The sequence below is a fragment of the Kogia breviceps genome, chromosome 7 (assembly GCF_026419965.1).
Source record: "Kogia breviceps isolate mKogBre1 chromosome 7, mKogBre1 haplotype 1, whole genome shotgun sequence".
In the NCBI taxonomy this organism is placed as follows: domain Eukaryota; kingdom Metazoa; phylum Chordata; class Mammalia; order Artiodactyla; family Physeteridae; genus Kogia; species Kogia breviceps.
In genome coordinates, this window is record NC_081316.1 from 110,309,812 (window position 1) to 110,324,256 (window position 14,445).

The 14,445-nt window shown below is 40.0% G+C and overlaps 1 long non-coding RNA gene across 3 annotated transcripts; it reads right to left on the reverse strand.

Moving 5' to 3' along the window:
• Window positions 1–268: 268 nt before the first annotated feature.
• On the reverse strand, window positions 269–13,654 carry LOC131760077 (uncharacterized). 3 transcript variants are annotated; one of them, XR_010841469.1, is made up of 4 exons: window positions 12,886–13,654; window positions 11,758–12,584; window positions 3,079–3,227; window positions 269–2,956 (listed from the first exon to the last, which is right to left on the reverse strand). It is a non-coding gene; the product is annotated as an uncharacterized lncRNA (long non-coding RNA). The 3 variants fall into 3 exon arrangements; XR_010841470.1 differs by having other exon boundaries at window positions 11,758–12,605; XR_010841468.1 differs by having other exon boundaries at window positions 11,758–12,453; window positions 12,886–13,652.
• Between the last annotated feature and the right edge of the window lie 791 nt (window positions 13,655–14,445).

Consider the following 14,445-nt stretch of genomic DNA (forward strand, 5'->3'; position numbering starts at 1 on the left):
AGAAGGAAAAACCAAAAAGATTTACCTGATTGGCCATGACAGGTGGAAAGAGGAAAGACAAGCATCACACCTTGGTTTCTGACTTGAGTAGACGGTAGTGCTGTTTATTAAAGGCAACATGGGATCATTTAGAAATTGCCTCTAAATTGAAATTTCCCCACCATATCAGATCATTTGCTCCTCATAGATCCTGAAACTAGCTTTGATACACATTAGTGAAAACACCCTAATTATGAGAGCATACTCTTCCAAGAAATCAACACGAGTTCACAGTTGATGCAACACTGCTTTTATTGGGGGTTCAGGGGACATATGACAAAGTCTCATAAAATGTCAACAAAGTCACATTTAGTGCTTGGCTACGCTTTAAAAAAAAAAAAAACCAAAACCTGTTTATTTATGAGTTCACTTAATGAGAACTGTGTGAGACATGGCCAATGACCACCATTTTGAAAACAGGACGACCTGAGCCACCAGGAGGTCTAAGTGTGACAATGCCAGATATCTCAGCGGAAGTTTACAACAGTCAAATATTCAGGTCCTTCCAAACATCTAGATGCTTGCCCTTAAGTAGACACAGATTAACTGACTCCTTCAAGACAAAATTGCGTTTTGAACTTCTGTGTTCTCCAGCTGACCACTTTATTAATCATTCCTAAATGCCAACTGAAGGCAAAGCGGCTGGTAAAGAAGAGTGAGGTTTCCTCAGTTCCAGTTTTTTATGGCTGAAGTATTCTTGAGTTAGTAACAATTAAAATAGAAAATAACCATTGATATTTTCAAAAAACATAAGGACTATTGAAACAGTCATGTTTAAATATTCATGCAGAAGCTCTTACAAATATATTCTGTCCATAAAACTGGTTAAGAAAATGCTCATTAGAAGATCTGGTTTGTTTAGGCGAACTAAGAATGCCAACTAATTTAAGAATATCATTGAAGACATTGCACACATAACTTGCCATTGTGTGTCCTTTGTGGATGGACCATTGACAATTTCTGGAACTAAAGATGTCAGTTTGTAGCTAGCTAATTTTCACATTGAGGTGAGAAGCCAAAGAGGTGCAAAATTGAAGCAATCTACTAGGTACAATGCTCCCTGATCACCCAGATAGAATGTTTTCACTGATCAAATTCAAGCTCACACTTCATTTAGACAGGGTGGAGAAGTTCAAGAGCCTCTGAGGGCGGCATGGTTTCTGGACCTAGCTCTGCTACACTTCAATGTGTGATCTTCCGTAAGTCACTCTAACTTTATGGATTTATCACATCTGTAGAAAAGGACATTGCAGTAGATGACCTTTAAGCTCTCTCCACCGCCTATTTTTATTCTCAAGAAGTTGAGATTTCATGCTGACCGAAGTGAGCAGTTTCATCAGAGTCTGGCCCCCTCCCAAAAAAAGGTCTAAAATGCTGATAGACTCTATTCCCCAATTTTTTTCAATTTTTTTCATGAAAATACATTCCATCATGCGAGTTTAACCAGAAAACTGAAAAATTTGAGAAGCTAATTAAAGGAAATAGCTATTTATTTACCACAGAAAAATATCGAGGAATATAGAAGAGATAATATTACAACGTTGGTAGCAACATTGTGACTTAGTGCGTTAGATCATGAGCTCTGCAATCGCAGTTCTGATTGTGAACCCTGTATGTGGCAGTTTGGCAAGTTACTTAACCTCATTAAAACTCAGTTTTCTTTGTGTAAAATGGTAATAAAAAACAACATCTATTTGGCAGGGTTGTTGTGAGGCTTAAGAGAGTTAACATAGAAAATGCTTAACATGTAGTGAGAACGCAATAAATATCCATTGTTACTAGGCTAACAGAAAAATCACAAATCTTCATATCAGTTGTTTAATGGAAGAAATATGATTATAATTCTAGGCGACCCCTAGGGAGGGAGGGGGGAAGTGTGTGTGTGCAAAGTCTTCACCATATATATATCTATACATTGGCACTGAAAGTCTGGGATGCAGTACACAAGGCATGTATATTCATAATTCCCTAAAACCACCACGTAGATGCTTTCCTCTCTGACTTTTCTCACACTATTACATCCATCTGAAGGCCTCTATTTTCTCCTTCCTTTCCACTTATCTAAATCTTTAACAGCCTTTAAGATTCATCTTGTATTTTCCTCCTTCGGGAACTTTCTTCCCTAAACAGACCAGTTTGCCCAGCTTAAGGTGACCTCTGAGCTCCTTGTTTGTATCTTTCGCTTTGTTTTGGTTTTGCTCTTATCAGTTGACCTGATTCGTTACTTATCTTTTCAAAAGTTTATGTGCCTCTGTCTCACTAGATTTAAACTCTTTAGAGGCACTCAGCACATCTCCCAGAACCTAGCTTGCCTGATAAAAAGAATGGTTGGTTCGTTGGTTGGAGTCAGCGCGATCTTGTATTTCTTTGCCACAGTCTGAGTTCTCACCATTATTTTATCCTCTGGATTGCCTCCCACTACTTCATTATTTCAAAAGAACTTTATATTCTTTAAGTCACTCTGAAGGTCAAACTCGGTGTGTGGCTAACATTCAATTTACTTCTGGCACGAACAACTTTCTATTTTAAAAATTGGTGCATTAATAAGCATATTCATTCATACTAGAAAAAATGATTTTTAAAAATGAACGTCACACAGAATTTAAATACAAACAGAGGAATACACATGACGAAGAGAAAGTCCTTGGCTCCTTCGAAATCTAGGTGTCATTCTTAAGTGTTCCTGTTTCTTGGAAAGCTTGCCTCTTGTTCTGAGATTCTATTGGCTGAAGCTGCAGCATGTGGGTGTGTCGCTTGGCAGGAGAGGTGTCTTCAGGTGATTGCTTTCTTTGTTTCAACTTCCCAGTCGGCTTGAGCGTCCATCAGGACAGCAGTCTCTGTGGTGTGTGTCCTTTCACTGGGGAGACATTCCTGAGGAGGGGGGACTATAGGACCAGCTGAAAGGACATCAACACGACTAAAAAAATAACAGAACACATCACAGAAGGTTATCACATTGACTCTTTAATACAAATAGAGGAATGTTATGATACTTTGAGAGCCATGCTGTTTCTAACTATGAGTGAAATGCTGCATCACCAGAGAAATGGAGCTTGCTCATTGTTCATCTTGTTCAGGAATCAGTCAAGCAACAGCATTGCTTGAGAGTGTGTGAGAGCACCAGGATCCTCGCTCTGGGAGAATGCGCTCCGTAAGAATAACTTCAGGTTTATCCAACAGGCAACTTACTGAAATAGGACACGGAGGAAAACAACAAAAGAACACAGGACATTAAGGACACATTCAACTAAATCTAAAGACTACATGCAAAATAAAATAAGTATGGGCACGTCGGTGCTTAGCAATGTAGGAGTGAACGGAGTCACTAGAACGGTTAGGAGTTGATGTCAATTCCTTGTATGTGTCTTTGTATTTCTAGTGCCTGGCTCAGAGGATGACACATGGTGCCCCCTGAAAGAAAGAATGAAAGGAACCACAAAAGGGAAGGAGGGAAAGAGGAAGGGAGGAAGGAAGGGGAGGGAACAAGGGAGAGAGGGAGGAAGGAAAGGAGAAAGAGAAAGAGAGAAGGAAGGAAGGGAGAAAGGGAGGGGAGAGACAGAGAAAGAATGAAGGAGGAGGGAGGAAGAGAAAGCGAGGAAGAAAAGAAAGGTATCTGAAATGTAGAAGAGGTGGAGAGGCAGAGCGTGCAGAGAGGAAAAGCTTGGGTGAGAGCGAATTCAAAGACCTGGAAGCCTGGAAGAGCGGGCTCCCTTAATTCAAGAAGAGGTTATACATGGTTTGAGAAAATGGGCGGGGCAATTTTCAGGAGGTTTTAAACACAACACGTTAAGATTTAATTTGGGAAGGGTGGTATGTTAATGTAACAACTGTAGGTTTTGAAGGGGATATTAACATGATATAAATGCATCAAGTAGAAAGGGGAAACTGAAACTCAAAGATGTCAACCCAATGGAAAAAAAACCAAAGGATACTGCAAGCAATTAGTGAAGGCAGAAGGACTAAAGAATATGGTCTTAAAATAGAAAGGCAGGTGCTCCTCTGGGTTTCTTCTATGTTAATGTTGAAGGAAATGGGCTTAGATCTCAGATCAAGAAATTCCTTCTCCCACTGTGTAGCTTTTCTCATTCTTCGCCTGTGCCTCTTTTCTGTCCCTGCCCTTCCTGAAACTTCAGTCTTCACTGTTTTAGCATCAAGGCAAGATATGTTAGTAAGTACAGCGCCTGGAGGTGGGATCAAATATAACTTTAAAGGGCAGCTGTTGGTGCAAATAGACTGTGGATTCAAGGGTCCTGAAATTGTTCTTATACCTCTATGAGAATCGCTTCAAAAATTCCCTGCTGGAGAAGAGTTTAGAGACCAACTAATCCAACCCGCTTATTTTACAGACAAGGATATTTGGGAAGAGCTGTATTAATGTTTCTTTCATTCTACAAAAGTTGTTATGAATGCAGTATACTTTGCAGGTGGACCTGAAATTAACTAAAGCCTTTATTGTCAGTTTCTTCATTATGCTAGCACAGTGAAGATGCATAATAAGTTACATCAAAAGGGATTTACTACCACACACCTCTCTTTCTGCACGAAACGCTTTGGACACATTGAAAATGTTGGTTCTCTTTCTAGATGGCAGGTATAATGTATATATATTTCCGAATACCGGTAAAATAACCTACTGTTAAATATTGTTAATAGATATTTTTCTGTTCTGATCAAGCATGCAATAACTGATCCTGGATGAGTAATTGAATATACATCTTACAGATTTTAGAATTTATTATTTTGTGAACATAGAATGGGAGGGTGGGGTGCTAAGCTTTTGATACATGTGTATGAGACTCATTTGTGAATCAACTAAAATGCCACTGCAACAAGGAAGAACGTGTCACAAAATTCTTGTGTGACTCCTTTGGGTAGCTGATAATGCAAAGCTCTTGCATACATGAGCAGATGAAAAGTAAATCAACGTATTGTTTTGGTGTTGCACAGATACAGCCCATGCATAATGTCTCTGGACCCCGTCAGCAAAATGAATTTTGAGGAATAAATAGTATAAACATGCAAAGCACCATACTCCAGGTGTCTATAATGAGTCAAAAGTTTAACAAATCAGCTTTCTTTGGGGCCTGTGACTACTTAATTGGAATAAGTTATATCTTGTATCATCTTAACATGAGCCTCGCTTGGAATCCTCTTTGTCTCCTGAACGTATAAGCGTAAATTGGGACCCTTGCATTGCCTTGCTTGAGGTCCCTCTGTGATCTGATGGGGATGATTCTCCAAATTTATATCAGAAGCATCTCCACCCACTGAGCATATAGCAAGTGCCAAGTGACAGCCTGACCAATCCCCTCACTGTTGCTCTGTCTGGATTGTGCCTTAATGGCTAGATCTTCAGGGTCAGCTCCTTGGTGTGGTGGGGTCTCCAGTCCAGGAGACACCATATTGAGACACCAAACGGGAAAGTGACATGAGTGCATAAATGACCTGAGGCAGAGTTTCAGTTATTCATCATGTGCCACGCAAAGTGGAGGAAAGATAGAAAAGAAGTTGTTTGTTATTGTTATGATTTTGATTACTTTGATTAAATTAAGATTATTATCTCTGCCTAAGGCCATTTCCCTGGCATTTTATCTCATTATTCTAATAAAGGAAATGGATATCTTATGAATACGATTTACTGTTCTAACATTCTCCATTACTTCAAGTTGCCCAAAGTCAAAATGAAGACTAAATCAGTAAAGAGCAGCAAATATTTTACGAATAATGCAAGTATCCACAATGATAACCCTTTTAGTAATCGTTAGTTTCCAACATCTAGGCCAGACACATTCATTCTTGCATGAGAACACAGAGTTCTTTGCTTCTTATATTAATTAACAAGGAGTTAAAAAAAATAAAAGCTGACTTTAAAAACATTCTACTCAGGAGCCATTTCAAATGAGGAGAAATGCCCAAGGGGGGGAATAAAAATCTCAAGTAGGCAACATGTAAAGCAACACACAACTATATGCACATTAGTATAATTACACATTGCAAATTATATCGGATGTATCTAATATCTAATTTTTTGAAAGCTGATTCCACTTGAGATTTCAATAACAGCATCAACATTTTGCAGGTGGCTCCTTCTGTATAGTATCCAAAGGGAATTATTCCTCTAATGTGCTTACAGCCCTCATGTAAAAGCTGAAGCTCTTCCTTAAAGGACCAATGAACAATGAACATTGGGAATATTACCTTGATGGATAAAGCAAGAGGGGAGGGGTCCACCAAAGATAATGTTCAGCATATGGTTATTTATTCTGTTCCTTCTGTGCAGAGGATCCTTATTTGCTTCAAGCAATAAGAAGAAAACTTAAACAAGAGCCTCATTAGAAAATGTGGGGGAGGCTCCATACATATTCTGAGGCAATGATACGAAAAGTTAAGGGACTGATGATTTTTTAGATCAACTGCTAAAAGAGAAGTGTGCAAGAGAATGGCAGATTATACCTTGGACTGAAAACAGAGACTGCCCTACATTCAATCCTGCTCTGTTAAAACATATGACTAATTTGTCCTAAAGACGACACCAGGTCAAACCTCTGATTTGAAGAGTAGGCTTTTGTCCTCATCTTTCTGTATCAATCAATCAATCATCAAATAACCAAATACATATTTGTGATCTTGGAGAATGGAGCATATTATTCAAGTTGATTGGATCCATTTTCTTGATCCCTCCTTAAAGAACTTTCTGCTAATTAACCAGGGTTACTATTGAATTATTTAATTATCTGCACTTTTGTGCAATGAAATATGTTGTCATATCACATACTTTATCACGCTGTTGCTGTTCATATTTAATGATGCCTCTATAGTTAGCAGTTTCCTTTGTTCTGCTCAGTAAGTGGTTTTAGAAAAGGGGGTGGGCGGGGAAGGAGGAGCCTTGGGGTTTGTAAAATACAATCATACATTCTTGGTGCACATGCAAAACTTTGTGCATTTACATGAATATTTCTTTTTCAAAATCAAGTTGCAATTCCATTTGGAATAAGCTAAGAGGCACACGTCGGTGACTTCAAATGCAGCCAGAGCGATATTCCTATACCTTGAACATCTCTCCAGTGCATTTCCACTGCAGGGCAGTGGTAAAACGACGACTTCATTTTTTTTTAATCAGCAAGGAATGTCTTTAACAAGGAAGAAGTAAATTATGATAATTACTCTGAATGGTCGGATCCTTGAGCATTACTAATTAGCATTTATTGCCTGGATTATAGAACAATACATGTGAAACCGAACTGCGATTGCTCTTTTACGTCCAAGAACTGAAAAAGGCAGTGGAGCAAGAGGCAGTATCCTCAGTGGTTGAGTCAGTGGTTTTACACTCCTTGAGAGTGTGCAGAATTCCTCGTTTGTTTATTTATTTATTTATTTATTTATTTATTTTCAAATATACAAATGTGGTCCTTGATATTTATGGCCCATTCATTTTGTGTGTGAGGCACATATTTACATATGATATCATAGTCATGGGAGACTAATGAGAGGAGAAACATTTTGGCTATGATGTCATTTGGGGACAATTTTATCCATTGTGAGAGTTTAACAGTAAAGAGCGTAAAACTCGCCGTTTCATAAAAGTATGAATTTTTCTGTAGAAATTTTGACTTAAAAAGGAAACAAAGAACTCAGTTCTTAGTGACAAAAATTTTACATTCACCTCCCCACTTTCTCTTAGGAGGCCTACAGTTGAAAATAATTGAGAAAAGGCAATTGGTCTCTGGTTTAAGATCCTTTTTTTCATTAGGAATTTGTAAAAAATAGGATTCTGAAATTAGAAATAAGTGAGGTATTAATCAACAGACCAACATCACTCCTGTAAATAAACGCCACTCACATAATTTGGCAACTGGAATTCCTAAATAACCCGGTAGGTAGGAGAGAAAGAGGGAGAATTAACCATTCATCATTCTCGCTGCAGACTCACCGTTTCCCTCCACACCCCATTATAGCGAATGAAGAGAAAAAAAAAAAATCATGAAATAAAGCCGGTACTAAATACAGTCACTAGTCTTCCGAATACCGTTATGGATTCCCTACCCTGATCCTTTTTAGTTTGAAAGAATAAGTTTGGCTAAATCTGTGAGGAGATTAAACAGACTGGTGATAAAAATTAATTCTGCTGAATGAGCAAATGCATTTGGATTGCAGAGATGCAAATAAGATAATACTTTTCTTCTCCTTTGACATACCAAGCGGATTAGTTTAGAATGTTAAATTTGATTTTATTAGAATATATTAGCAGTGTTTTAATTAATACCAATCAAACATTTTCTTTCCCTGGGGCCTGACGTGCTCCTAACGCTTTTTAAATCATCTGTGCTTTATTCATCCAAAAAAAAAAAAAAGACAGAAAGAAAAAGAAAAAAGAAAAAAGCAATTTACCAAAGCCTTTTGTTACATTCTTCATAATTTTACTGTATTTAACAGAAGGCTATGAGCTGTTTACCTAAAGGTGTCTTGCCCATAAAATTAGTTCCCAGGTGCTGGGTTTAAAATGAGTCCTGTTCACTTGTATAGTTGATTTTTTTTTTTTTTAAGGTTGAATTAGAGACTTGAAAAATAAACATCTTCTGTGTTTTTCTTTTGGGGAAAAATGCTGCAAAAGGAGTTTTGGCTGGTTCATCTTACTCTTGGCTTTATTCTCTCTAGAGCTTCCTAGAGCTGTTAAATTTCCAACTGCATTGGTTTTAAGCTGGCACTTCTTTGGAAACAGAGGCAAAAAAGGAATGAAAAAAAAAGGTGGGGCGGGGGGGAATCTAGTTAAAAATACGGTGAACCAGTGCGCCCTGTGAACTGAATTGTAACTGTGTGCTGCAAGGAAGTGCTGCATTGCATTTCACTCCTGATCTCTCGCCTTTTCTCTCAAGCTTCCTGTCCTTCTGTGTCCGAAAGCTCCAGTTCACTTCTTTCTCTTTTCTTCCCGCAATGCACCCCCCTCCCCAATTTCCCTGCCTTATTTTTTTTTTTTTATCTGCCAAGCTGGATTTGCACTTTTAAAGATCAGTATCAATAATGCCCTGCTTGTTTCGGTGGCACTCTCCCTTTAAAAGACAGCCCCCTCTAATTGATGCGTCTGGGCTAGTCTAGACTGGTAGTGATTGAACCAACCACCAATTATGTTATTCATTTCACTGAACTTCACTGATGGGCTTGGTGAGGAAGAAGGGGTGTTGAGAAATCTGCCCTTATACTGAAGCAGTTCCCTGCTGAAATAGAAAATCTCCTGCGTCGTTACGCACTCCTTAATGCCTATATGATCAATCCTATGATAGCAACCTTAGGACATGAGCAATCCAGGTGAAAACATGTAAAAAACCCGAAAGAGTGCCTTGCAATATAAACTGTATCACTTGTATTAAATTACTATGCTGTTATCATTTAAAAATCACAGAAGAATTACATCCAGCATGCTTTTATTGATCCCTGCACACAGTTTCATGGAATAAGATGCAGCTATATTTTGAGCTCAAAAAGCACCAAATGTTTGGCAAATACTTGATATGAATCAAGTGGTAATTATATATCCATAAGTTAAATATATGCCTTTCCATAATTCCCAAATGCCTATGCATGCACATCAGCTAAGATGGGGGGAAATCATTAATCCATTGTATAGAAACCAAAAGATAACTTGAAAATCAAATAGCTCTTTTCTCTGACGCATATTCAGGCTATCAAAGGCTTGAAAGTAATATTTAAACATTACAACTACTAGGAGGTTTCGACAAAAAGCACAATGCAATTGTTGCACAATTCGTTTTCTCAATTCAGTTTTCTGATACAAAATGGTTTCTTGACTACGATTTGGAGTCAATGACTAAAATGGCAATAAACACTTACAAAAAGAAAAGCAGGAAAAGAACAGTTTCCTTAACCTTCGGCAACGTATAAAACAAGGTTATAACCGACATAAAGTCTTTAAAAGAAGAAAGCATTTGAAGTCAGGGTTGACTTAGGTATTTTCCAAAAATAGAAGATAAATCTTGGCTCAAGAATACTAAAATGGTTTAAATGAAATTGTATACTGGAATTTTTCACAACAAAGAAAAGGTAAGTTACTGTTTCTCTTCTCTCTCTAACTATGAGATAGATCTAAATCACCGAGATTCTTTTGGTATCAAAAGTTACATTTTTAGAAAACTGCAAACTAGGTAATGCTAACAATTACCTTAAGAGAAGATTCTTTTAACTGTACAGTTTGGTGTTATAAATAACTTCGTTGGATTATATAAATCCTGATCATTTTTTTCCAATTTTTAAATAAAAAATAGGCATTGATAACTTCTAAATGATACAATAATTGTGTGCATGCGCTGTTTCCTTTTATATGTTTAAAAATATATATATTTCCTTTTATTTCTTTCCTTTTATGTGTTTAGAAAATACATTTCCATTCCCTATTACTTTTAAACTCATTGTACATAACATTTTTAAAGAGATGTCAGGCAAGGAAGCTATAACCTCTCCTTTTATTTTATTTTTTAAAATCTTGCCAAGTAATACAAATTTAATCTTTGTTAACACCATAAATTCCATCCTTCTTGTAAGTCTAGCAAGAGTGGAATTTTTAGCCTACTGATATTTTAGCTCACACTACTGGGTCGTCCCTATTTGTGTCTGTGTGTTCACTGTCCAGCCATATATGATACACATATGTGGGCATTGAATATATACTCTATCCACATGCCCATTTTAATTGGGCACAATTTTAAGATTAACTGTTGAGTTGAGAAGTTGGAGGCATGGGGCATGCTGGGACTTCAGCTGATATGTTCTGAGGTCAAGCACCAGGTACTGAGCTGTTCTTATTACGCTCGGATAGTACTGCGTGTTGCTCTCAAGGAATAGACCAGGGTAGGTGAGTTCCACAAGCCTCAGGCATCGATAATAAACATGCGTACACATCGCAGCCAACACGCTATTATCACACAATATATACCTACTTTAACACAAATCCAGGAGCTGCCACTTTTCTGGTCACCTGATCCCACCTAACAATGAAAACCTCAGAGGTGCACTCAAACACTTCAGACAAACTTTCTTTTCTTTTGTTTTTGCTTCAGAGAAAAAAAAAAGTTCCACCAAATTTCCAGGATGCAAAGGCACGGCTCGCAGCTCCCAAGAGCCTAACCCGTGGATTTAAACGGTAAACATCACAAGTTAGGGTCTCAGGGATTGAGAGGAGCGCGCTAAATTGTTCTTTCTTGAGACAAAACAAAGCAAAACGGGAATGACAAGCAATTTCGGTTCGAGGTTCACGACTAAAAGGCAACAAACAGGTGGCAGGATATTCCCTCGCTCTCTAAGCCGCCTTCCTTCACCAAATTTGGATTCCACGTAAGTACAGTAGATACATACAAACGTACGCAGCGCCTGTGGGCGCATATACATACCTGAACATACAATCGCCAGTCTATCAGAGAAAACTCTTTGAAGCTTTGGGCAAAAGAGTTTACTAAAATGGAAAACAATATGAACAGACTCAGAAATGCCCACGTTTTTCAAACCACGGTCTACAATCAAGATTAAACGTCAAAGCTTTAATTTACAACTAGCACCAATGACGGTAAAGAAAATCCGAGGCATCTCTTCCCCCCTGGGCGAGCATGCCGCATGCAAAAACCATCCAAATCAGGTTTCGAGAAGGAGAAGACCAAACAGTAGGATTTGGAGGCTTGGAAAGTATACATACGAAGAGCGTTTGAAACTCACCCATTGGAAGTGGAGTCGGGCTGCAGCCTCCAGTAGCACCGTCCGGGCCAGGGGGGGAAATGTGAGCTGCAGGGCGCTTGCCTGGGCGAGGTGTTTCAATAGAGGACTGAGAACTGGGCAGGGAGGGGGAGGCGGGGGCAGGAAGCGATACACCAAATCTAGAGACTGTAACTCTGTAGTTTATGCTTTGACGAGAGAAGGGGGCAAAAAAAAAAAGGCGATTCGGTGGGAGTGGAGGGAGGGACTGGGACTGATCAAATTTTGAGAATATTCAGTTAAAAATTCAAAAACAGTGTTTTTCGAAGAATGAGAACCCTCCCCAGGGCTGCTTTTCAAAATTTCCTCCTTCTTTCTTTAGCGTGCACTTTTCGCCAGTCCTGCGAAGGGCCTCCTGTGCACCAGCTGCTTGGCTGAAGCCAAGGCCAAATCACCCCGAGCCAGCACCAGGCTGTCACTTGGTCGAGGCGAGTGGGAAGGGGTGGGCGCGAGCCGGGGAGGCGCATCTCCTCCGCCCCACTCCCGCCGCGGATCCTTTGAAGCCGTTTGCCAATATTTCGGAGGCATCCGAAGCACAGTTCCCCTCCATCTTCGCAGACAGCTACGGGCTGTGTAGGGCTGTGTACCTGATAGATCGTCGCTTCCCCGCGTCTGCCTGGAAGCTGGGCTTTCCTCTGCGGAGATAGCTCCTAGTGCCGCCTCCAAAAATGAAACGAAAGGGAGGGGAAGTGGGTGGGAAGATGACTCTTTAAAATTTTTTTTTCTTCCCCTTTTTTTCTTTCCTTCTGTTTCCTTTCCTTTCCTCCTTCTTTTTCTTCTTTTATTCCAGCCTGAGCAAGGTGGATGGATGGCTAGTCAAAGAGAATGACAAAGCAGCCCCTGCAAGGCAGGCACTGGAGGGGGCCTCGGGCACTCAGGAAAAATGCTAAATATTTTGTACATATTTCCATATGCAACTAAAAACCGTTAAAGTTCCAGGATCTGCCCCCCCCCTCTGCCCACCCCCCGCCTTGCAAAATAGAATCATAGGAGCAAGACAGCTAAATTATGTCTCTTTTCCCTGTGTACAGGGTTATTCAACATCCCACCCCCACCCCCCACCCCATCTTCAAGACAACTTTTTTTTCTCACCTCTGTAGGTTCTTCGCAGGCACAATCCTCTGTTCAGTTCAGGGTCTCTCCTTTTTCTCTCCCTTCCCTTTTCCTTTTCCTCTCAGAAAAGCTAGTCTGTCATTATCCTACCTAGCTTCTCTCTCTCTCTCTCTCTCTCTCTCTCTCAACCTCTCTCCCTTTTTCTTTTACTGTTAAAAACATAATAATAATGGCCCTTTCGACATAGCAGCATGAAGTGGCTGCCTTTGAGAAAGCACATTTAATCTTTACTGGCTCCCCTAGGCTTCAGTGAAGAAGGAGAAGGCAAGAAAAAAAGGGAGAGAGAGGAAAAAAAGATTGTAAGGGAGGCTGCTGACGGACAGCGAGCATCAGGCACAAATCAGCGACAAGTTGAATTTTCCTAGACCACACTGCCCCCTTTCTTCTCGGCTCTCTCCCTGGGCTCCTGGAAAGCCCGAGTGTCTGGTTACAGGAGGCAATGGGTCTCCTTTTGCCAACCATGGTGCAGATTCCTCGCATGCCTGCTTAAATCTCTGGCAGAGTAAGGAATCAATATCCCCCTCTAATCACCTTTAGCTCTTCTAGGGCTTCTGAGAACCCACTTCGCGCTCCTCACCGCTCCCCCGCCCTGCCAGGCTCCTCCATACAAAGCTTGCCGTCGTCCTGTCATTTCTCACTTCCTTCCATATCTTGGAGGCAAGCCTCTCTTCTAATATCCTCTCGCCCGCTCCTTCTCTCTGCTGTCGTGTGTCTCATCCCTGACTCCCAGCACCGGATGCACTAAGGCTTCTGCCTGACTACTAATGAGACCAAAAATACACCAGCAGGTCAGGGGGAAGGCCAGACACTGTGTTATACAAATACAAAAAAAAAAAAAAATCCTCAGCCCTGCTAGACCCAGAGATCAGGTATCACATTTTCTAAAAGGGAAGAAAAAAGGGGGTGGGTGGGGAGGAGTGAAAACGAGAGACCACAGTGCAGATCTCTGCCTAATTGTTCCACATCCCATGGGTATTTAAAACACGCATGCATGTGTGAGTGCAGGTGATGTACTTGGAGGAGCTGGGTGGGTTTTCTTTATGGACAGAAAGTCAACAATGCCCAAAGACTTCTTTGAAATCGGCATTTAGAGGGATAAAAGAGCAGTGATTCCAATCTATATTTAAAGTACGCAGACACTCTATTAAGGCATGTGATGACTACAATACTAAAAATCTCTTTCTTTTCAATGGCTGGGTTTTACGCGTTGACTCTGTTTGCCATGTGTACTAATTTACCACTTAACGTTCCCTTGGATTTGGAAATGAACTTATCAGTGACTGTAGCTCATCCTAACCCTTCGCTTCTACTGCAGACATTTTTCCTTATTCCTGAAGCACTTGTCCTCGAACGTCCATCAGTTCTGTGCACACTTCATTGATCAGCCTGAAGTCCCTTGATCATGATAAGTAATCATTCAGACGACAAAAAAAAAAAAAAAAGTGGCACAAGAAAAATGAAAGACATCCTGAATTGACCAGGGGAGCATATCCTATCATTTCTGTGGGCACACATCTTAAAAGCTCAGCTACAGGAGGA